The 22,797-nt window shown below is 46.9% G+C and overlaps 1 pseudogene; it reads right to left on the bottom strand.

Moving 5' to 3' along the window:
• Nucleotides 1–22,797, bottom strand: part of LOC141938287 (hydrocephalus-inducing protein homolog) — a 56,606-nt pseudogene that overhangs the window by 22,364 nt on the left and 11,445 nt on the right.

Below are 22,797 nucleotides of genomic sequence, written 5' to 3' on the forward strand. Positions count from 1 at the left end.
AAGGAGTACAAGGATGGGGAAGAAATAAATAAAAAAGGACCAGCAATCCTCTTTCACTGAGACAGAAGGTCTGCACTGAGCCCAGGGGGGTGCTGGCCAAACAGGGCAGAGAGTGGCCACAGGGAAGGGGAGGGCATGCTGGGCACTGAGAGCCAGGGCATCACTGGGGAAGAAAGGACCATTTCATTTGGCTGTGGGGAAGCCAAAACACAACCATCCCTCTGACAACTCCTTCCTTCCTTCCCCAGGAGCAAGGCCACTGTGGGGCAGAGGCAGCAGGCACTGTCCAAGCAGTACTGTATTCTACCTGTGATAAGTGCAGCCTTACCAGCAAAACCTGCCCTTGCTCAAGGAGAAAGCTGCTCATGCAATAACACCCCATGACCAATTTGGGGGAGGGACAGAGGAGAATAAATTATTTGATTGTGAAATGTTCCCTCTTGATTCCAAAAAAAGCAGCACTTTCCCTCCAAACACAAAGCCAACATAATTGTTTCTCTACTGAGGTCAACAGACCTACTCACCACTCTTCTCTTGCAAAGTAATATCCTTTTTGTTCTTTTTTATCCACTTCCCTCACCTTATTGGTAAAGTCGACCGCAGATTCCTCCCATTGCTTTACTGCCTTTGTCTAGTGCCTCCCACCAGCAGCAGCCCAGGAGGCTGGTTGCCGAGGAGGCACAGCCAGCCCCACAGCTCCAGAGCGAGCACCCAGCACCAGCCTTCCTGCCTACACCACCTCATCCCACCAGCCCATTGTTAAAGACCAGCTGGGACAAGTTTGCATGCTGCTGTGGTCCTGAGAAGTGAGCTTTGCCTCTCCTATCAGCTTTTTTTCCCCCCTTCTCCCCTTTGCTTGGTGAGGATTATCTCTTGCCGTGGCACCAGCCCACGGGATGATGCCTGAGTCCGTGTGACAGCACCTGCTGCAGAGCTCCCCGTCTCCTGCATCAGCACTGCTCTGGCTGCAGAGAGGAGGTACCACAGTGCTGGCTGCACAAGAGGACTGCTTGTCCCAAACCATGAGCATGAGAGATGATGCTGAGGCTGCTGCTACCCATTTGGTTGGATTATTAACAGAGGATTTAAAAAACACTGCCTCTGGCTGCAGTCATCCAGGCTGGCTCCATCCCCAAAGCCCTGCTGGCCTTGCTGTGTGTTCAGGGGGGGTGGCCCAGACCATCTACCACCCAAAGCTGATGCCATCCTGCTGTCTGCCGTGGCCCAAGGGGGAATGAGCTACCTGTAGGAAGGAGTCACTCCAGCTCCTGGGTACCCGGACTGGGCAGCAGGCATCTCCCCACCTTTCCTGTACCACCTCCAGTCAAACTGTTTTCCAGCATGGGTAGTCACTTAAAGCCCTGGGGCCCTCACACAGAGACATGTGAGAACCTGCTGCTGCCAAATTCTGTGCAAATAGCGTCCTGGAAAGTCACAGAGCCACCCGCCTCAACCATGAAGGCAAAGCTCCTTCCCAGAGGAACCCAAGACTTTGAAAGTTAAACTGGGTATTGAGGGCACAGGAGGCATGGTCACAGGTGGCAGCAGGTCGAGGGAGCTGATCCTGCCCCTCTACTCCACTCTGATGAGACCCCCCCCTGCAGTGCTGTGTCCAGCTCTGGGGTCCTCAGCACACGAAAGACATGGACCTGCTGGAGCGGGTCCAGAGGAGGCCACAAGAATGATCAGAGGGATGGAACACCTTTCCTGTGAGGACAGGCCGAGAGAGCTGGGGTTGTTCAGCCTGGAGAAGCGAAGGCTCCGGGGAGACCTTACTGTGGCCTTTCAATACTTCAGGGGGGCTTATAAGAAAGATGGGGACTGACGTTTTAGTAGGACCTGCCATGATAGGACTAGGGGTAATGGTTTTATACTTAAAGAGGGAAGATTCAGACTAGATATAAAGGAAGAAATTTTTTACAGTGAGGGTGGTGAGACACTGGCACAGGTTGCTCAGAGCAGTGGTAGATGCCCCATCCCTGGAAACATCCAAGGTCAGGTTGGACGGGGCTCTGAACAACCTGATCGAGTCGATGACATCCCTGCGCACTGCAGAGGGGTTGGACTAAATGACCTTTAAAGGTCCCTTCCAACACAAACTATTCTACAATCCTATGATTTCCTCTCACAGACAATTACACTTCATTTGCTGCTGCAACTGCAAGGTTCAAACTGGAGTCAAGATTGAAAAGCCCTGGCTCTTAGTGTGGGGATACTAGGATCTGAGCCAAGACTAAGACCTTAGACAACACCTTTTTTTCTCTGTTTCATCCTAAAATGAGGTAGGTGGGAGATGATTACCCAGAGACAGCTACAGATGTGCCCACCAAGCTCCTGTAACCCTCCTCACCTGATAGTCAAGGTCACAGGCTCAGGGGATCCATTCACACTGAACCTGAATTCTTCTGTGAACTCCCCCAGGATGGTGGAACTGAAGGAGATCCGGATCACTTGCAGCCCATCCGGCAAAATGATGCCCTCCTGGGGGAGGAAGGTGAAGCAGGAGCCCAGAGCTGTAGCTGGAGGGACCAAGTTGAAGACAGTGTGGATGGCTCCCTTGTTAAACAGGACCACCTGCAGCAGCAAGAAAGCAAAATGGAAATACATAAGGAATCTTCCTTTCTTACAGAAGGCTGATTTGTCTTCTGATTAAGCAATTAACATCTGTAAAAAGCAGAAGATGCTGTGTGCTGCTGCTTGGCAGAAGCCAAAGAAAATGCAACAGGACAAGTTCTGCCTTTGGGTTTTTCATACAAAGCAGTGACAGCTTCATAGAAACAGTCCCTCGGGGTTTATTCCACTGACACAGAGCAGCCCACTTCGACTTGCAGTGCAGAGGAGCTGCTCAGCATCATCAAGTCGATTCAGACCTGTCCCTAAGAGCAAGGAAGGGCAGTTGCAGCATTACTAGTGAATCATCACACAACTGATTCTGCTCCCGACGAGTCCGATCCTGCCAAGGGCAGAACACGTTGCAGCCAACACGTTTACTGCATGTAGAAGACACCTCAGGGCAGCACTATAACCAACTTCAGAAGCACTCCCCAACTCTGCTATGGTATGTAATTTAGTTTTCTTATTTTTTCTTTAATGGGATACTTTCTTAGTCTTTGCTCAAACAGACGTGTCAGGAAAGGATGAGCGTGCGGTGCACAGCAGCTCTATCTATTCCAAAGAATTTCTCTTTCTTAAATATTCACAGCCACCATCTAAGACTTTACCGTTATCAGAATAAACTGCAAATTTAGAACTAAGCTGTGTTTTGTTGAACACTTGAGAGATCTACTGCCTCGATCAAGTGACACAATCCCGTAGCACTTGTTGAGAGTCAGCTCTTCTCATGTTGGGTGAGAAATGCCCACAGCTGCTGCGAGTACCAGCACGTTGTCAGTCACCAACAAACCCACCCGAAGCAAAGCGGTAAAGGTTCTGATTGCTGCAGGGTGAAATCCTGCCATTTCCATGGACTTAACTGTCTGCTTTGGATTTCTTTTCCCTAAATTTTGTCCTTGTAAAACCTGGTAGAAAAATTGAGACAGAAGCAGAGAGATGTCCCTTATTTTTTAATTTTGCAGCTGCTGTTAGAAATATTCACGTATTCAAGCTCTGCAAGGGTAACCTGAAAACTACTCTCTCCTCTCTTGTCTTTTACACCTCAGTTACAAATTGCACTTAGGGATCCAACGTTGAGCTGAGGTTTACCTCCAGTCTAGCTGCTTAGTACAGCACTAACACTATCATCTACTTAGTCACATTTTCTCAAGTCATGCAAATAATAAAACGATAATCAATAAAGTATCACCATTACAAATGCATAGAGAGCACAATATTTTGGTAAGAAAACACCTTAATGTGTCCTTCCCTGCCACAGTCAAGCTTTTAAAAGTATTGCCTCATTTTCTACCTCTTTCAGTTGCCCTATCTTTTTTTTTTTGCAGAAGACTTGACACCATTGGCAGGGGGAGGCAAATACGTAGAAAATTCCTTTGCTTCATTTCCAGAAATGCTTTGCTCTTCATAGAGATGCAGCAAAACTGAAGAGTGGCGAGAGACTGGTCAGCAAGGGAAAGCACTCCCAGTTCTGTTGCAAGACACAGCTCTGAGCCAGGAGGCTGGACAGCTTTCCTCCAACTCCCAGGAACCAGCAGCACGCACTTAACCGAAAACTGGCTGCACTGGACTGGAGTTCAAACACAGTAAATTTGTTCCAGCTGCTTTTTAACAGCCCGGGTACAAAGGTGCATTGCATCCAGGGCTGAAACAAAAGCCTCTGAATATATATCTTTTTGTCCCAGTGTTGCTTTCATGTGTCAAGGGGGTATTTTTTCACATGAAGCCTCCCAGCTTATCTCTAAGGAAGGTTGACAAAAAGCAGGGATTAAGGCTTCACAAACAACATATGCACCTTTCAGATCCCATCAGAAGTATCCAGATTCTGGGAAAGCCCCCGAATTTGACTAGTATGTCAAATACTCCCTGGTCACAATGACCCGAGTTGCCAGAAATCCCACAGGTCCACGAGGCTCACTGCTGCCCTGGGAGCCATCAGGATCCCCCCCAGCCCCTCAGAATCCCGACTGCTCACCTCATAGCTGTGCTCTAATCCAACAAAAACCTTCCCGATGTCCAGCTGCTCAAAGCTGAAGTGGAGCCGAGGCCCTGTGCCTTCCCTTTTGATGTGCAGGGGCAGCCTGGTCTCGCGGCCTAGGGAGGGATTTCCACCTCAGTACAATAATTGCTTCTGTTATACTGGACTGTCCAGGCTGCCTCAGTGCTACTCCCTGACTCGGGGCTGGATGGGACCAGCTCTAGGTGCTCCAGGAGGAGATACAGGACTCTTCCCTTCCCTCAAGAGATATGCCTTGGGGCTGGCTTCTAATTTCTAACCAACCCCTTGGGCTGGTTTCTCATTTAGCCATCAGTTCGCACCCTGAAAAAGCGATGCTGAGTTTAAAACACAATCTCTGAATTTCTTCCCATGTGCTTAGATGAGCTCTGAAATCCATTCAGTGAAGGCACAAAGCTCACAAAACAGAAGATAAAAATACGCCATCTATACTGATGCAATCGGAGACAAGAGCACAGGAGCTGAGAAGTACGAGCCCAGGCAAGGTGAAGCTCCCTGCTAATGGCGGTATGCACGTCTGAGACTGCCTCCAGCAGGCAGAGCGTCTCAGCCACTGCCCGTGCCTGACACACAGCTCCGTGCCCGGGGCTCCGGGACTCACCTTCTGCAGTGGCACCTAAATAAGACAGGGCTTTGTGATCTCCAGAGAGAAGCACTCACCTATGCCCACCATGATACCGAGAGCTCAGCTTTGTAAGGACACCTTACCTGAAGCACACTGAACAGTTATGGAAAACCTCACTGCTGAGGTCAGAGAAGCCATAAACATACTGCTAATACACACACCCCTTGCTGCAAAGGAACTGAGACTGCAAGGCTTATAGCTAAACTCTAAGATGCTCATTTTCTTCCGTAAGCCTGCTAAGATGACAGTGTGGGATCTTTGTCTGAAGGATGCTCTGAACCACTGGAGCAGCCTCAAGTGCCTGAATCCTGGACACTGTAGCTCTTTGGCCTCTACAGGCACCTGGCAGCAGAGCAAATGCTGGCAAACCCACGGCATGAAAACCTATCCCTTCACTGCCTTGGTTGTTCTGGGATCGGTGATCCAGGCTTGTAGCGACACATCCTGAGGGCTGGCCTTGGACAGGAGACCACCTGGAAACCGCAGGGACAGTGGGCACGTACCAGCACCCTGCTGACCACTGACCCTTCCTACCAACTACACAAGAACCGAGTGGGCTGCAAGACTACTTGAGCCTCCACTGTGGGCAACAGAAGCAGGAGAAAGGAGCCGTACCTGAGATGTCGCAGTAGACTGTTTGTTGATAGACTCTGGCTTCTCGGGGTCTAAAGATCACATTAATTTCAGCTGAGGAATTTGGCCAGATATCTCCCTCCTGAAACAGAAGGAGAGAGCAAACCATTTATGTTCAAACATCACATTTCTTGTTTTCAACCACAGCCCTGTAGCCTTTATTTAGAGCATCAATGAAGAGCAGGGAACAAGCAACGCTTATCAACAAAATTTATGGGAGTTTGGAAGCAGCTGCAAAAAAACTTTCTAAGTCTCTTACCTTTACTGGCATCTGGTAGAGGAGTTTTGTTAAATTAGGGCTATAACGAAGCAACCAAACTGGCTCACACTCCAGTAGCACCTCAGGAGCCAGCGGTCTGCCTGGGCTACGTGTTCTCTATAGGATGGCAGTTGAGTCAGAGCATGGAGAACCACCATGGATGGTAACCAGGACAGATGTAAAACTACGCAGTGCTGTGAACATGGTATTGCAACACTCCTGGCTGAAACACTTCTGGCCTCAGACAGGCTGCAACTGGCCAGTGGCATAAAATACAGACGGTGGATGTATGATGGTACAGCACAACCACTCCAGCTGTCGTATCCTGGTTTTGCTACAGCATAAAGCAAGGTGATACGGGAGGGGATGGCGCACCGTGACTCACAGCTACACAAGTGGTCTCTCTGCAAGAGCCCAACCGTAAATACGTGCAGATCCTATTTCTCCCTCAGCCTCTAAATAATGAGAATCTGCTAGATCTCCACCAGTCTGAGTAAGAAAAAGCTGGTCTTGAAAAGCCGGGCACCACCAACTGCTGGCCAAATCACCTGCTTTGCTTTGCAGAGGGGGAAGGCAATGGAAGGAAATCACTGCTCAAAGCAGTCAAAGAAACAAAAGACAGAGCTGGCAACAGAAGTACTAAAATGACACTCAAAGTGCATCCTGTCAGCTCAGGGCACTTAGGAGAAAGGCAGTGCCAAAGCCAACATCTGCCTCTTTCCATAAATAACTGAACCCACAGGGAGCTGTGGGATGGACCACGGCTCCCACTGGAGATGGTGTCTTCTGCCAAAAAACAAAGTGCTCTGCAGTAGCCTCTCATCTGGATGGGGAACAGCTTGGTTCCCCAGCTGAGGTGCAGATTTGCAGCAACAAACAACACTGTTACCTCCTGGCCCAACCTCTGGATCAACAACAGTAGCACCTTCGCAACCTGGACATCTTGAAGACCACCTCCATCAGCTCAGAGTTCACACGTGACACTGAGGAGTCACTACCAGTCAAGGACAGGACAGCGATGACTTGTCAAGGTCAGTGTAACAGTAACAAGTCCTCGTCCTCCCTCTCCTCTGGTTGCCATTTCCAAGGAGTCAGCTCCCACGGGTCTGCAATGTGACTTACAGCCGAGCTGTGGCGGGGAGGATGGAGCAAACAGCAAGGACTTTGTCCTTTGGCAGCCACCTGGGCCTCTATCACAGCTGCCTCTGCTGACATACCATGTGTAGATGCAAAAATAAACCAAATTTGAGATGTGCTCAGAAAGTCAGAGCTGTGGATCAGCTTGTTTCCCATAGGCTTGGACAACTGCTCAAAATGTTCTCAGTCACACGGTAATTCCAAAATCATGCCTCCTCTTTTTTGCTATTATTTTCATCAGCAAGTTAACCCTATACAGACTGAAGTGACCTGCTGCAGCTTCTACAGATTGCAGCACCTGAAAATACTGGCAGCTAATGGTCCACTGACACAACAAAGCTTCTGCACAAACCCTGCAAAGCCATTCCACCCAGAAAGCGTTTCCAAGATTACTCTCCCTCCACCAGCTTCTTAACCTCTGGAAGCAATTATTTCCTCCAGTCACCTGTTACAAGGGTTTCATTATTTCTGTGGGGAGCTCCCACACATCACAGGTGAGAGGTGGGAAGAAGAGAGCAGCCACTTTTGGCCAGAAGGTCTGAGGCAGCAAGGTCCCATCTCTGGGGCGCCTCTCCAGCAGATTTACATGGCAGTGCAAGAAGGGTGTCTGCCCAAGCTAAAAGTTACAGGGCTGTCACTGGACAGAAGGTTGTGGAAGCCAGCAGCAGTGGATTTTTAGATTTTACATTTGATAAAGAGGAGAAAATACTTACTACCATTTGATGTAAAGACACCCATACGCCAGGGGGAAAGACAGGCATGAGCAAAACTGAATGTGAACCTGATTGTTCCATAAATAATGGAATTAATGGAAATCAAAAGGTTGATAATGCTGGACAATACAGAAGGGGAGAGACTCATGCAGTAGCCCACTTATATTCAGTCCTAGAGAAAACTGCGTAACATTTACACAGCCATTCAGGAAAGGTTTCCACTAGAGAGTTGAGGCCAGGCTACACTTTATGTCCGTATGTCACTACATGGAGCACCAGGACTCGGCGCTGTGGGCAGCCGGACTTCTGGACCTCACCTTAACGCACTTCAGGAGCTCAAGAGCAGGCTAAGCTAGTTGTGGAGACACAGTCCGACTGTAAAGCAGCAGGAGCCCTGGGACACACTCCAAAACCAGCTCTGACACACTGCAGCATGCTCTTAATGCTCAGCTGATCAGCTCCCACTCTCTACAATATTCCCACCACTCTGACACAACCTCTTGGTCACATCATGCTGCTGTCAGCTATAGTGGTGTGAAACTGCAGCTGTGCCAACATTGGTGGCTCTCAGCCTTATATGGGATATAGGAGTAACTGAGAAGATGATCCCCTTCCTTGAAAAAAAAAAAATAGTTTCACCTATTTTAAAAGGAAGAAGAGGTTGAGATTATCCTAGGATTTACTCCAAGATGAAAAGGGATTTTGCATTGCTCGGACAGTGGCCATTCTTCATCTCAGACCATGCAAATACTCAGAACCAGGGCTCTGGCTGATTGAAGGATATGGGGTTTTGCTTGCATAAACAGAAAAAGCAAAAAAATTTCTGTACCTATGTGCAATGAAACTCAAAAAGTTCGTTTAAACCTGCCAGCCTTGTGTCCAGGCTCACAGATGACACTGGAAGGGAGATTCAGCCTTGGTATCCATCCAGGTTATATGAAGAGATTGATATGTCTGTGATCAAACTTGGGTTGAATTTGGCCTCCTTTCCACAGAGGACCATTTCATTTCTCAGGTCAATATGTGAACTGAGAGTGCTCTGATATCCTTTGTTAATCCCCATACGCTACGTGTAAGCTGTGTCCTTACTCATAATTATCGATAGCTCTCAGCAGTGTAAGGACACTTATGAAGTGCCCTTAATTTATAGCCCTTGCAGCAGAGCTCAGCTTTAGGCAGCCTCTCGCTCTGTCAGGAGCCCACAGAAATGCTTTTTGCAACAAGCTCTCGCAGCCTCACTAGAAACCTGGTGTTTTCTCTCGGCACATCAAGCCAGCTGATGCAGGGACCTGCCAAGTGACCTCAGCCAGGGAGGAGAAGGAAGGGAGCTATCGCTTACCAGCGGCTCAAGGGTGAACACATCATCAGAGAAAAGCATGGAGTCTCCTTGCGCCTTTGCCCGCTGGTCCTGGAAGGGGCGGGAGAGAAGGGAACAACGTTCTCGGAGAGCAGGCTCCACCTTGCACTCCCTCAGTCAACGATCCATCTCGTCCTCTTTCTGCCTCTGCAGCCTGCAGCCACGGGGAGAGACAAACCAAGCAGATAATTTAATGAGCAACATATTTGCAGAGACTCGTGTGAGCGCAGGGGCAGCAAAGCGCTCGGGGAGGAACAGCAGCAGCTCAGCAAGGGACTGACCCCAAGCTGCGGGGTCCCACACGGATCAGATTATCACTTGCTGTTCGCGGGCACGGCACGTAGTTTTATTCCATGCTTACAAGCTCAGAGGAGGTTTCTGAAAGCCAGCAGCCCTCGAGAGCCTCCCGGCTCAAAGTCTCTGCCACAACTGATGGAGAATCCACCAACAACCCCAACTGGCTTTTCCTACCACAGAGCTGCTTGGGGGAGGCAGATCAAGATGAAGGAGCACCCACTGCAGGGCTTCACTGGCAAGGGGAGACGCAGCTGGGTTTCAGCTGCAGGCTACTGGCATCACTCTTTTCTTCCCCTTTGGACCTGCAGGGATAAGCAAGCTAAATGTGCTCTCTGTGCCCTATACCCCTTCCACCAGAGGATCCCAAAGCACTGTAAAAGAAAACCAATGAATTCAGGCATCGCATCACTTTGGTGAAACCAATGGCTTTACATGCATGGAAATAGAGGCCCTGAGAGGGGAAGGGCGTTGCCTAGCATCACCCACTAAAGAAGTCTGGACCAGCATCTCTGAATCCAAACCCTTACATCTAGCCTTGAACCACCTTATCTTTTTCCTCTTTTTGGCCATCTCTGTAGGGCTTTGATGCAGTTAATCTCTCCCTTACTTGGTAGCTGTAGCAGAAATTATTCTAGTGTTTAAAGATCACAACCAAGAGATAAGGGAGCACAGCTACAGAGCAGTTGCTTCCTAGCTGGCATATCGCCGTCCCCTCTGCACGCTCCAGTCCCTGGCCATGAAGAACCAGCAGGTGACAACTCTGGGGGGATGAGTGGAAGGCTCCATGTGTAGCAGATCGAGGCAATGTAGTATAAACAGGATAGCAATCATCACCCAGCTAAATTCAAATACAGTTCAAAAGGAAATACGGTCATGGACGTTACTAGCTGTACACAGACAGAGCCTTGGGCAAAGGCTGGCACCAGCGCCAAAACCACTTGCTTTGGCTCGCTCCCCCTGGAGTACAGTGGGAAATGTTTCTCCATGGCTGACCTACAGCGCTGCGCGTGAGGAGGGCTTCCAGCCACTGATGAGCAACCCTCAACTCAACCTCCATAAACAGACAATAATTCCACCATTACATCCCAGAAAGTCCTGCAGGAGGGAGACAGAGTGAGTCAGAAGGAAGCCACGGATCTGTCTGCCAGGCCAATGAGCTGACACAGAGAGCGGACCTGCCAGGGTTGGCCACGGGCGGCTGCAGGCTTCATGTCTTGGGTCTCAAATTAGATGTGACATTTCATTTAAGACTCTTGGCTCTTTAATATATAAGTTTTTTAAAAAAAAACCTCTGTACTGTAACAGCGACATAGCACTAGGTATTTCACTTGACAGGGTAATGTCCATGGCGTCTGGTTTGGGATGCTTGGCTGCCATGAAAGCGCATTTACTGAATCTAGATGTGTCTGCCCTATCGTTATTTACACAACATGATCTTATTACAGGATGTCAACTCTCTCATTCTTACATGCTTTTGACACATTTCCTACAGGTGGCAGGACACAGCTTTTTCTCTGCAACCTGAACAAAGCAATGCCTGAACTTGAAATTAAAAGCTAGACTTTTTATAGAGCAGTAGAGCAGATGCTTTGGGTTGTGCACTCCTGAGCGATGCTCTTTGACACAGCAGAAACACCACTGTGTTTTATCCCAGCATCCATCTGCGTGACTACGGACACAGGTATCTGAGCACACCATGATAACTTTTCACTATCTTGAAGTGAGAAATATAGCATTGGGTCATCCTCTGTGGGGCTCCTGTTATGCAGGGAAACAGACAAAGAGAGAATTTACAGAACAGCTAAAACATCTTCTGAATTCTTCTAATACTGCATGATCATCCTGGTGCAAAGGGGAATGATTTTCAGAGCAGTACAAACTGTTCTTAGACACAAAGACAGATTTTGTTTAGCCTGAAAGTATAGATCAATGAATGGATGAGCAAACCCTTGAACAAGATTTCAAAACAAATTTCAGGTTTTATGGAGAACGCTTTCCTAGTATTCAACAGCTGGTACTTTCCTTCATTGATTACTGCTCTAAACATTAGGAAGCTGGTAGCCAGATTGATTAGACTGAACAGAAACAAAACAGCACCCTGATGCATTTTGTCTTCACCAAGACATATTCTTCCTCTATCCCTGTGTCTCCCTCTCTGCTGAATTTGGATTTTAAATCTTTTTAGGAGTGAATGACAGTCAAATTTGGAATATTTAGGTAGCACGGAAAGAAAGTGTAATTTCATTTGCCCAGTTTGTCAGAAGACAGTGCCTTGCTCTCTTCTATGAACGCAGCTGGAGAGAGACAGGTTCTGCTGCTTTTTCACTGAAAATACAAGCAAGCAATGAAAGCAGAGCTCTTCACTCAAAAGGATGTTACTGTACCCCCATATCGACCTATGATAAGTAATTCTTTTGCTCCTGCTACTATCATAGCCAGCTGCCTCCACTGCCGGCATATCCTTGTTTTTCAAACAGCATGCAGAGGTCTCTGTTACCACTTCACCGCTGAAGAAGCGAGTCACTTCACCAGGCTAAGCGACCTCTGGAAAGCTGGAGAAGTCACCTACAGCCTGATCCAGCCCCCCCACCATGTGGTTTTTGCTGCGTCTCCCACAGAGCTACCACTAGATCAGAGTCAGGAGCACTGCTCTGAGTTGTTTTGCTGTTGGGAAGCTAATGGCTTCACCTACAAGATGCGCTGAGTCTCCGCCGGCCTGAGAAAGGCCGTCTGTCCATCCCCACACTTGTATTTCCAGCCCTAGAGCAAAATGCAGAGCAGTGACAGTCATTTGTAAGTGCTTCTCCGAGGTGGTGTTCAGGAGCTGCCTTCAGACATCATTAAACCATCACGTTATTTACTCCAGACCTCGTTTATAAACCTCACCACTAAATAACTGCTGCTGCTAACACAGGTGTTTCTAAAGAACCATTCCCAGGCTACAACAAAGCTCAGAGCATCCTCGTCATTACTGTGGCCACAGTTATTGCTGTAACAGTCAGAGTCCCCAGTGTGGCCCCGGCCTCGGCAAAGCACCCACTGAGCCCACGCAGCACAGTGCAAGAAGAGGGTCTCTACCCCAGAGGCCCTGCAAGGAGCCGTAAGACAACAGATGGGGATGAAAAGGGAGGTGGAAAGCAGTGACCAGCCAGCAGTGCTCCACAGGACAGGCTGCAGGCTCTTCAGACAGCTCTCCTGCACATTATCTCCTCTGCAGTCAGGCTCTCACTGTGCCTCCTTCTGTGACCGAGCACCCACAGCATTCCCCATCACCCCCTCTGCACTGTGCTTAGGAAGAACTGTTTGCCTCCTTCCAGGATGCAATACTCTGGCACAGGAATATCCGGGAGCCAGCACGGAGGCTTTGTCCTGCCCAGCATGAAGGAGCTTCGCAGAATGTATTGAAAAGGACGATGAAACCGTCGGATGATGAAAGACCACTGCCACATACCCAGGATGCCGCGGGCTATTTTTAATCATTATTGGTACTACAGTAACGATACGCTGGGGTACCTGACTGGCTGAAACACTGTTTTTGGCCATGGGGAAAATAGTGCAGGAACTTTCATTCTGATTGCCTGGCAAAGACATGCCCAATAGACCACGTAATAAATCAGTCACCCTTCAAGCTGCTCTTCTGCTTCTCAGCAGATGCTGATCGATCCACAAGGAAAGGAGGCTAATGAATGGTCAGTTCTGCCCTGAAACACATCCACCGGTAATGACACTTCAGAACATGTCAGTGATTTCCACTGATGATAGAGTAGACAAGCTGCGGTCAAGGATCACCTGCAAAGAGATGAAAACCACATTCTTCCAGAAATCTTTCATGTGCTAAAAATGGGGTATGCAGCATCACACAGAAGTCTGTTTCTGTGCATGCCTGAGGATGAACAAAACAGCCAGAAGGAGATTTTTAACTTCCAAGTGACCCTCCTAGTACATATATCCCAGTCTGTGCTCACGCAGTCAACTCCATGGGTTGCTGGAGCAGGCTTTTTGTTCGGAGAGGTGTTATGGAGTTGTGGAGCTACAAAGCTGTGCAAAGAAACCTCAAGCAAATGAAGCACAAATTTAATTCCCCTTCATCTACCCTCAAAGTGACAGATCATCTCTCTTGAAACACAAGGCCCTGGAGAGGGGCCATACTCTGCAAGGAGCAGAACGACCTTATCAAAAACAGTATAAGAAAAATTCATTATTACAAGCAGTTCTAGAAGAGGGGAACAAAGACAGGAAACAGTTGTTACCTATTAGCTGTTTTGACAGAAACGAACACTTTGGAGACCAACTAGACCCACCCATCAATCTAAGTGATTTGAACTATAAAAGCATATAACCAATCAGTTGTATAAAGTATTAGTTACCAATCCTCGGTCTGTTGCAGTGCTGCTACTATTAAGATGCAAAGACAACATATAATTGCACAAACTCCTATTTGCACTTCTTTTGCCTACAATATACGACTTTCTCCACTCACTTTGAAGCAGATGTACAAGAACATACAAGTTTGACAGAAACCATCCACACTTGCTGGGAATTCTCACAAGTGAAGGAAAAAAAGCACAACATGCACTTACCACCTATGACAGGCAGAAAGAAAAATCCCTTTGCAAAGGTTTTAAATGCCTGATAGACCAAGGAAAATCTAGAGAAGCCTCTTGTACAGCATTCTGGCTTACACCTTAGGATAACACAGGAAACAAGATCTTCTTTAAAAACTGTAATAATGTAAGAATACTGTAAGTTTCTAACCATCTGCCAGCACTAAACACAAATAAACAAGAATTACATCGGTTAGTGCACTACAGTGAAGCTTTGGATTCAAAAGGGGCTGCTGCTTAGGAAGTGGAAGATTTCCCCACCTCTTAGCACTTGTAAGCAGCTACTATAAATCTGCCTGATGTGGAAGGAATGGAGAAGTGCATGAAGATGAACAACTGCAGGCTGGAGTGGCAGTGGCACACAGCGGTGGCCGTCAGAAGCTCACGGTCTGTTGCCATGAATTTAGCTCAACAGTAACTTAACGCTGCTCACGGCAACGTCAGAGCCCCTGTAAACACTGGCACAAGACTAAGATTAAAACCAGAAAATGGTTTCGGTATTCCCACCCTGGTATCCTGCACAATACAGGGACGACTCAAGTATGTAACGAGGTAGGGAGTTTGCTCAGACAAGTACTGAGCCTCCTCCATTCTGGCTGAAGTCAGTGCAAATTGAGAACACTCAGCAACTTGTTTGAGTGATCTCAGGAATGGAAAATGCAGCACAACAAGGGCTAAACCTCAGTTAAACCCTGCTGCCTGTCCACATGCCTCAGTGGATTTACAAAGGAGAAAAAAGAGAAAGGAAAAGGCTTGATCTAGAGACTACATCAATAGGATTTTCATTTCATTTTCAAACAAGTTCCTGGAAGCCACTGATTGCAATGCCAGCCTTGCAAGACAGATGACAAGACCCTTGGTTGAAAGGGGGTTCTTAAAGGAAAGAGAACAGAGCTCTACAAAGGTGGTTGTTTTCTCCAAAGCCTACACAAAACCACAGATGACTATCACAGCAAGGCAGTGCTTTTCTCGGATGCTTTATCCTTGTGGGTAGCTGAGATGTTCCGACATGCTGGCACGTCCATGCTACAGTTACTTATTCAACCTCAAACAGCAGTAAACAACCAGGGCTGGGATTTCATGAGTTTCCTGCATGTGTACAGTGACCACTAACACACCGCCAAGCCCTTGCATGGGTGGCCTCATTTACCAAAGTAAGCCGGTTCAGCCAAACCCAGCACCAATTTTACCCGAAGAGAGGGATTCAGCATCCCGACACGTTTACATTCCCAGCTGGAGTATGAGCTGGGATTTTTCACACCCAGACCCATGTACATGGGGGAAATGGAGGAGTTTGGACATATAAAGCAGTGAAGGTCAAATTTTCATTGTAAATCATTATGCTCTTAGCAGCAAAGACATTTTCTTCACACTCACCTGTAAAGTTTATAGCAACACAACTACCACCACATAGACAGTCTATCTAGGGGACAACACCTGTACTCCTAACCAGGACAGTCTAAAGGACACACAATTCTAATCAACCAAACAGCAGGCAAAGGGAAGAGCTCCATGTTTGCTTAAGCAATGCTAGGGACAGATTTGACTCAAGTTCAGCAAAAACTAAACCCACGCACCATGCACCTGATCCTGCGTCAGTCACACTAACAACAGTGTGATTCACTGAGAACTACTGCCACTTGTGAGCAAGTCAATACAGACACACAGTAAAGCAAGGAAAATGCCTCCCAACACCCTACACTGATATTTTGCTCTTAGTGCCTCTGTTTCCTAAGAAACAGTCTGTTGGTGGCTCTGAAAGAGCAACCCAGCTGCTTTTTGTACGCGAGTCACAGGGAGTCTGACTTAGCACAGGACAAATCAGCCAGGGCTCGCCCCGCCAGGTTGGGTAACATTGTCTGCTGCTCTGCACTACACCTGCAACAAGCAGCTTTTAAGACTGATTAAAAGTTTCGGTTTCACTTCAGCAATTAATCTCAGCAGCCTTTTACTTATTTGTATGCTTCACAGCTTGAGAGATAATCCCTTAATTATTCCTTGCTCTCCTTCTCAGTCTGTGGTTTATTGAAAAATAACTGCAGCGCTGTACTGACAGGCAGGAACGAATCCTGGCTTCATCTCCCAGGTGGCTGCACCATGTTCCGGGGAGATTGCCTATTCCAGAGCCAGCAGATAGTTTGGTCCCTGTGGCCTATCCATGAAAACCACTTTTTCAAAGATTAACCATGGAGGAATCAGGTGTTTCAGTAAGAACAAGACTCAGGTTTTCAAAGCAAGCTGTGAAGATCCTGGCCCTGGATTCTTCACTTGGACTTTTCATTTCACATGGTATAAACCCCACAGCCCTAACCTCTAGGGTAGTTAGCCCTGATCTAACTCAGAAGAAGATCTATCCCTCTGAAGTTTATCCTATAGGTTCCCTATATGCATACAAATGAGGCACCTTTTGTCCTTCTCTATCTGAAATTTCAGTAGTTCTGTCAAGACAGTGTTACCCAAACCAATGAGCTTCTCTGAGTGAGCATAAACCATTCTCTGTGAATGTGTCATTGACTGAAAAATATTAAACAAAGCTGTGATAACTCAGAAGCCTACAAAGAGCATTTGGAAGATACAGGAGCATTTCTAGAACTTCTACAAACTCAAGACAATAAAATGCTCGTTGCTGGGCTAAAGCATCACAGCAGCACCTAGGTGAGGACATCACACTTCCCAGGACCGAAGTTCAGGAATAGGGACAAAACAAACCTCTCGTTCAGGCAAGAGAAAAGGCACACCAAATGCATTCAGGCAACTGAGGAAGTGTCTCGACCAGCATCACAAGATACCTCTGCTGAACCAAGGCAGACAGAGGCATTTTAACATCACACCTTTTCTTGAGTTTTTCCCACTTACTCTTAAAGTGACTTACAAAGCTGACAGCATTTCTGTGGCCTGAGCTTGGCTTCTCGTACCCTAGTATAAATTTTATACCTATCTTGGGAGGCAGCGAGCACTCCCTGCCAAACCCCAAGAGCCCTCAAGTCCTGGCTGCTTCAGTCCTGATGCTGTGAAGTGTGGGATGTAGGTGAGTAGAGGGCAACATAAAAAAAGGGTCTGTGGCAAGACAACGGAGAAGCAGTACAGGGGACAGAGGTGTGTAAGAGACGGGGGCATTTAGAGAGAGTCCGACAGAGACATGCATTCCCCACGTTACACTTCAAACAGAGCATTGTCTAGGAATAAAACCTCACACCTGCATGTGCACACTGCAATGGAGAATCAAGGTTCCTCCTTCCTCCACTCAGCAACTCCCAGAAAAACAGCCTGCCAAAAATCTCATTCCTGCTTGAGGGGATCCACTTTAACAACCCCCTAAACACCAACTATTTGTCACTTTTTCCCTGAAGCAAAGGACAGGGGAGGCACACCTGGAGAGGGAATTAAGGTAGCTGCAGCAATGGGAAATGATGGTAGATGACTGTCATGGGGGCGTGCTGGGTGGAGAACACCATGCTGACACCAGGGATGGACCAGCACACAGCCACACAGGACACACAGAACAGACTCACCCTTTGTCCCTTATCTGCTCCCTTCTAAGCACTGAAACGTGCAGAGGTTTTGAAAGAAAAGCTTTCAGAAGTAGTTTGCAAAGCAAGTTTAACATTATTCTGCTTAGAAAGGGCTCTGTTCTGAAGGATGCAGAGAGCGTGCACCATGCAGTGCCCAGCCCTTACCTGTGTCATAGTGAACTACCAGGGAACTGGAATGATCCCCGGTCTTCAGCGGGTGAAACTCCACTGTTACTTGCATGGCATCGCCAATCCCAAGAGTTCCGATGGAGGGATCCACAGAGAAGGGGCTGCAACGCAGAGAAAGAGACACATCAGGGCTACTGTGGGCGATTCGGGGACTATACTCCTTTTGCAGTCTACTCCACTTCAGCTCACTTGTGCAAGCAAAAAGCAAACAAGCCACAGTCAGTAAAAAAACCCAGAACATAGAGGATCAGAAATGGCTCTACTGACTCTCACTTCTGAAGAGATCCAGCTCTCCGAACATCCTGTGGTGTCAAACGACCTCATCTCCCCCATACTCTGCATCCCCTTCTCTGCAGGGAGGCTCAGGAGTCCGACCGCTAGCAATACAGACAGAGGATGGGTTTTGAGGAGCACAGAGATGGTGAGAGCTATCTGCCTGCACAACTTGACACTGACTTCCTCAGGAATCTGTCTTTTCCTGCCACCTATAAACTCCACCTCAAGAGATGCAAATGTCAGGGCATTACTTGTCCCAGTGAGACTGCAGCCTAGGAATCAGACAGGGAGAATAAGTGTCTTTCTGGAAGACCAGAGAATAATTATGGTTTAATTTGCAGAATTCACTTTTTTACCTTGAAAACATCCTAGTTTAGCCTAAGAAAGGGCATGTTTTATCGGCATTACAAGGAAAGCTGCTCTAAGAAAAGGAACAATCAGAAAAAGCTGAATAAGTGCAAACGCAGATTAGAGCAATACAATGACACAGAAACAAGACACGGAAGGGGGATCCCATTTACATCCTGAACCATTAAACCCCTGGCTACATGAAGTGCCATTACCAGGAGCACATCAAGCTGAGTTTAACAGGAGGTTTTCTGTGTATTCACAAGCACTGCAATCTGGGACTCTGGGTTGTAATCCAAGCTCAATAACTGTTTGCTTGGCCCACCAGGCAAATTCTGTGCAATGCATTGAAAATAATTATGAAAATGTGTTGGGGTACTTTGAATTTAATATGAGCAATTGTTATTTGTCACCAGGTAAATGGCTCTTGGCTGACAGACACAAAACTCAGGGCTTTAATGCAAAGGAACAAGTCAGGTGAAACATGCTTCTGCAGCTGGGGTTCACGGCTCTTCTACAGCCCCACTTAGAAAACAAAAGTTATTTGGTTTAGTGCTTTGCTGGTGGTCAATTTGTCACCTTAAAAACATGTTCTGGAGAGTTTTACCATGATCAGAGAATGCAACACACACAAAAATATTGAGAACAACTGAAGCCATGCGCAAGCTGAACTTTGTTCATGTAAGTAGTGACAGCTGATGAAATTGCTGGAGTTTCTGCTCATTAAGGAGATATCGCTGCAATTAGGGGCCTGACCTGTTCCCATTACAACCACCGAAGCACGGGGCCTGCAATGTTTGTGTGCTGGACCTGAGACTCTGGAGAGAGAGGAGGAAAGACAAGGCACCACCAGCCTCAGAACTAGGCTGTTCTACACGGTCCTGAATCCGCACTGATGGTTATGGCAGGACTGCTGCAGGTCTCTGCCAGGGCTTGGGTGGGACCATTGCCTGGTGTAGGAAAGGCAGAGATTTTGTTTGTTTCCTTTTTTTTTTTTTTTTTTTTTTTCAGAAATGTTGCCAGAACAGAAAAGCTGCTAGTTAAGGGGGATCCCGGGCAACACTTCAGCACTACCTCCCATCCCATCACCTTCCTACTCCTTCCCCATGTCTACATACTCCTGCCCTCAGATGGATGGGATAGGATGGGAATAACACTCCTGAAGATATCTTCATCTTTTCAAATTGTCAGAAGAAGAGGATCCAACCAAGTTCAGGACTCAGTTCTCAGGACTGAGAAACGGAGCACAAATCAGACACTGCATGTCCTACATCCCACCCCATGCTGTACCCACAAGACCTACTGCTGTAGCAGGAGCTTGTTATTCCTCACATGGACCTGGTTCTCCAAGACTCAAGGATGAAAGCTCCATCGTTAAATTTAACTCCCCTGAATTTCAGTCACCATCACTAAGCTGTTGCCTGCAGCCTACAGATAAGAAGAGATGCCAAGGAGACATCCCTGACACATTGTCACAGCCAAATGAAAACCACTGCTGAGAGATGACGCTAGTGAGATAGACGTTGGCTTTTTATCCATTAAGTGTGACCTGTTCTTTAGGATAATTCTCATCCTGTTAGATCTACCCTTCTAATGAATCACTACTGCTCCTGAAAGACACAAAAGATAAGGTTTGGAGGTTTTTTAATAGCTCATTTTCTTCTGACATGCTTTTTAACTATGTCCGTTTGTAGGTTTGCTTTGTTGTACAACATCTAAACTTTCACAAGTCCAGATCTCCCAATGGCACCTTGCAGTCCCCAGCTTGTATAAACTTATCTAGCCACACCAATTCAGGAGAGACCTGCCCATCAGCACTTGCCGAGATCTTGCCTGTTATTGCCCTTCAGAAAGAAAGCAACACTAGATTTGTAAGCAATTTCATAATGATATATTTTGGCATTTACATCTTGCTTACTTTCACCATCTTGACAGTTGGGCATCCCATGATGATACCAAAGGCCAAATACTCCTGACAGAATTGAGGAACACAACTGACAAGTGAACAAAGCTGGCAGTTCTGTGGCCCAGGCCCTCAAACCACCATGCCGCCTGTTCTCCTGCAACCACACCTTTGGCACATGCAGTGTGCAAGGAGGCTGCAATACACTTCAAGTGCCGTGGCATCTTTATCTTCTGCAGCCAACCTTTCTTTGGTCTATTGGTGCACTGTAAAATCATTTGAGTTTGGGACAATTGATTTCATTACAAGCTACCTCCAAACCCAAGGAAGACAGTAACATTACTGATGATTGAATTGCCTCTTCTGTCCACTAAGATCTATTGCAGGTAAAAAAACAAAGGTCGTTTAATCTTCACATATATTATTTTTAGTAATGGTATAACAGCCAAAGTCAAGCAGTATAGCCATTCCAGTAAACCCAGTCTGTTACAGCCAAAGCATCCAAGACTCTATCTCTGTGCTGAGAAATCCTGTGTGGAGTCAGCATCTCGCAAGCTCTGTATTTCCCTCTTTCACTGCACCTAGGCTCTATTTTCATGTCCTTGGATGGTCTCTGCACGTCCTACGGTAACTGGCCAATCTCACGCCTCCACGTAGCGTATGGGTACTACAGGGAGGGATGCAAGGGGGCTCGAGGCACTGTGCCTCACAGGATCATTTCCTGAGCTTTCAGAGCTTGCTGGGGACATTCCTAAATGGATCTTATCTTGGACTGATCCCCTCTAGCCCCATAGCATGGCATAACACAACGTCAGCAATGTCAGGAAAAGGCAGTGCTGCACTGAGATCTGCTTCCAGACACCATTTTCAACTCGAATGTACTGGAATGACATTTATCTCTGTGAATGTCATGGAGCAGAAACTCATTATCCTGCCTTAACAATGAGACAACAGGAAGAGACTTTCTCTATTTATACTATTATTATTTTTTATTACCATGCTATGCAGTTAAGAGCTGGGTATGGACATGCAGAGGGAGGAGAGGCACAAAGCCAGACTGCATAACAGGGAGTGCTTTGGTGGTTTTCTCCCTTCATGAAGAAGTGGTCAAAATGCAGCCATGCTTCTGGTAGAAACCGTGGCAAGGGAGAGCTCCAAACAGGGAACAGCAGAAGGATGCTGAATTGGCCCCATGGCCTCACTTAAGAGCTCTTCCCTGGAGGGAAATGCACAACAGAAAACATCAAAGCCCTTAGATAAATGAGTAACAGGCAGGGAACGTCATCATTAAGTGACCAGATGCAAGAGCTGAGCTCTCAGTACTGAGGGGAAAGGTTAGGATTGGAGATGGGCTGAAAAATGCACTGAAGGTGAAGGCAAACAGGTTATGCTTGGTGCCACAGAGAAGGAAATCCAGAGAAAAGCTGCAAGGAAACATGATATGAGCAGCACGATGGACTAGGAAGTGGTGGCATCTGCAGCTGACTTGTGAATGGGCAAGAGCCTGAATATGCTCAGGCCAGAACACAAGTTTAAATTGTTTAGATAGAGAATAAAGGATACAGAGGTTACCTGATGGATCTAAGCTTAGACAGATCTCTCACTCCCTTCTACGCCACTAATCATCCTCCTCCTCCTCTCACATGCAAGCATGTGTTTTTAAATACTCTTTTAAGAGTATTTAAAAATAAATCTGAATGAAAGTCAGGGCAACTTAATTAGAATAAAATGCTACTTATATTCAAAGATTTAAAACATCTGTTTGAAATGTCAAAGTGGCTTTCAAAAGTTCAAAATGAAATGGAAGAGATGGCAGATGTCATCAGCTGACAAAGGAAATCATACCAGCTTTCCATCCCTGTACACATCCAATCCAGTTGTTCAGAATATTTTTTTGTGTAGTTTGAAATAAAACGTTTGCAATGCTTCCCATTTCTTTATTGCAAACCAGGACTGAAATATTTAATTGCTGAAGTTCAGAAACTCTTAAAATCCATATCAAGCAGGATTCGACATGTGCTGTATCACTCAATAGAAGAGTTGGAGAGTACATTGCAAAAAGATGCTGGACTTCACTGAGTATTTATTTTGGTGGCAACTAGATCTGGAGATCCCAGAGGAAAACTGTGCAGTGATTTACAAGTTCCTGCCTACGTGTTTCCACACAAAAGAAGCAGCCTCCTTAAATAGCATCCTAGAAGCCTGCTTAAATAGCCTTGCCAGGCTTTGGTGGAAGCTCCTCTTAAACCCTCACATTTCACGAGAGAAAAGTAAAGAGTAGCCTTTTGAGCCCTGTTTTCCTGGAGAAGAAGTTGAA

This window comes from Strix uralensis, chromosome Z, assembly GCF_047716275.1.
Source record: "Strix uralensis isolate ZFMK-TIS-50842 chromosome Z, bStrUra1, whole genome shotgun sequence".
Classification (NCBI taxonomy): domain Eukaryota; kingdom Metazoa; phylum Chordata; class Aves; order Strigiformes; family Strigidae; genus Strix; species Strix uralensis.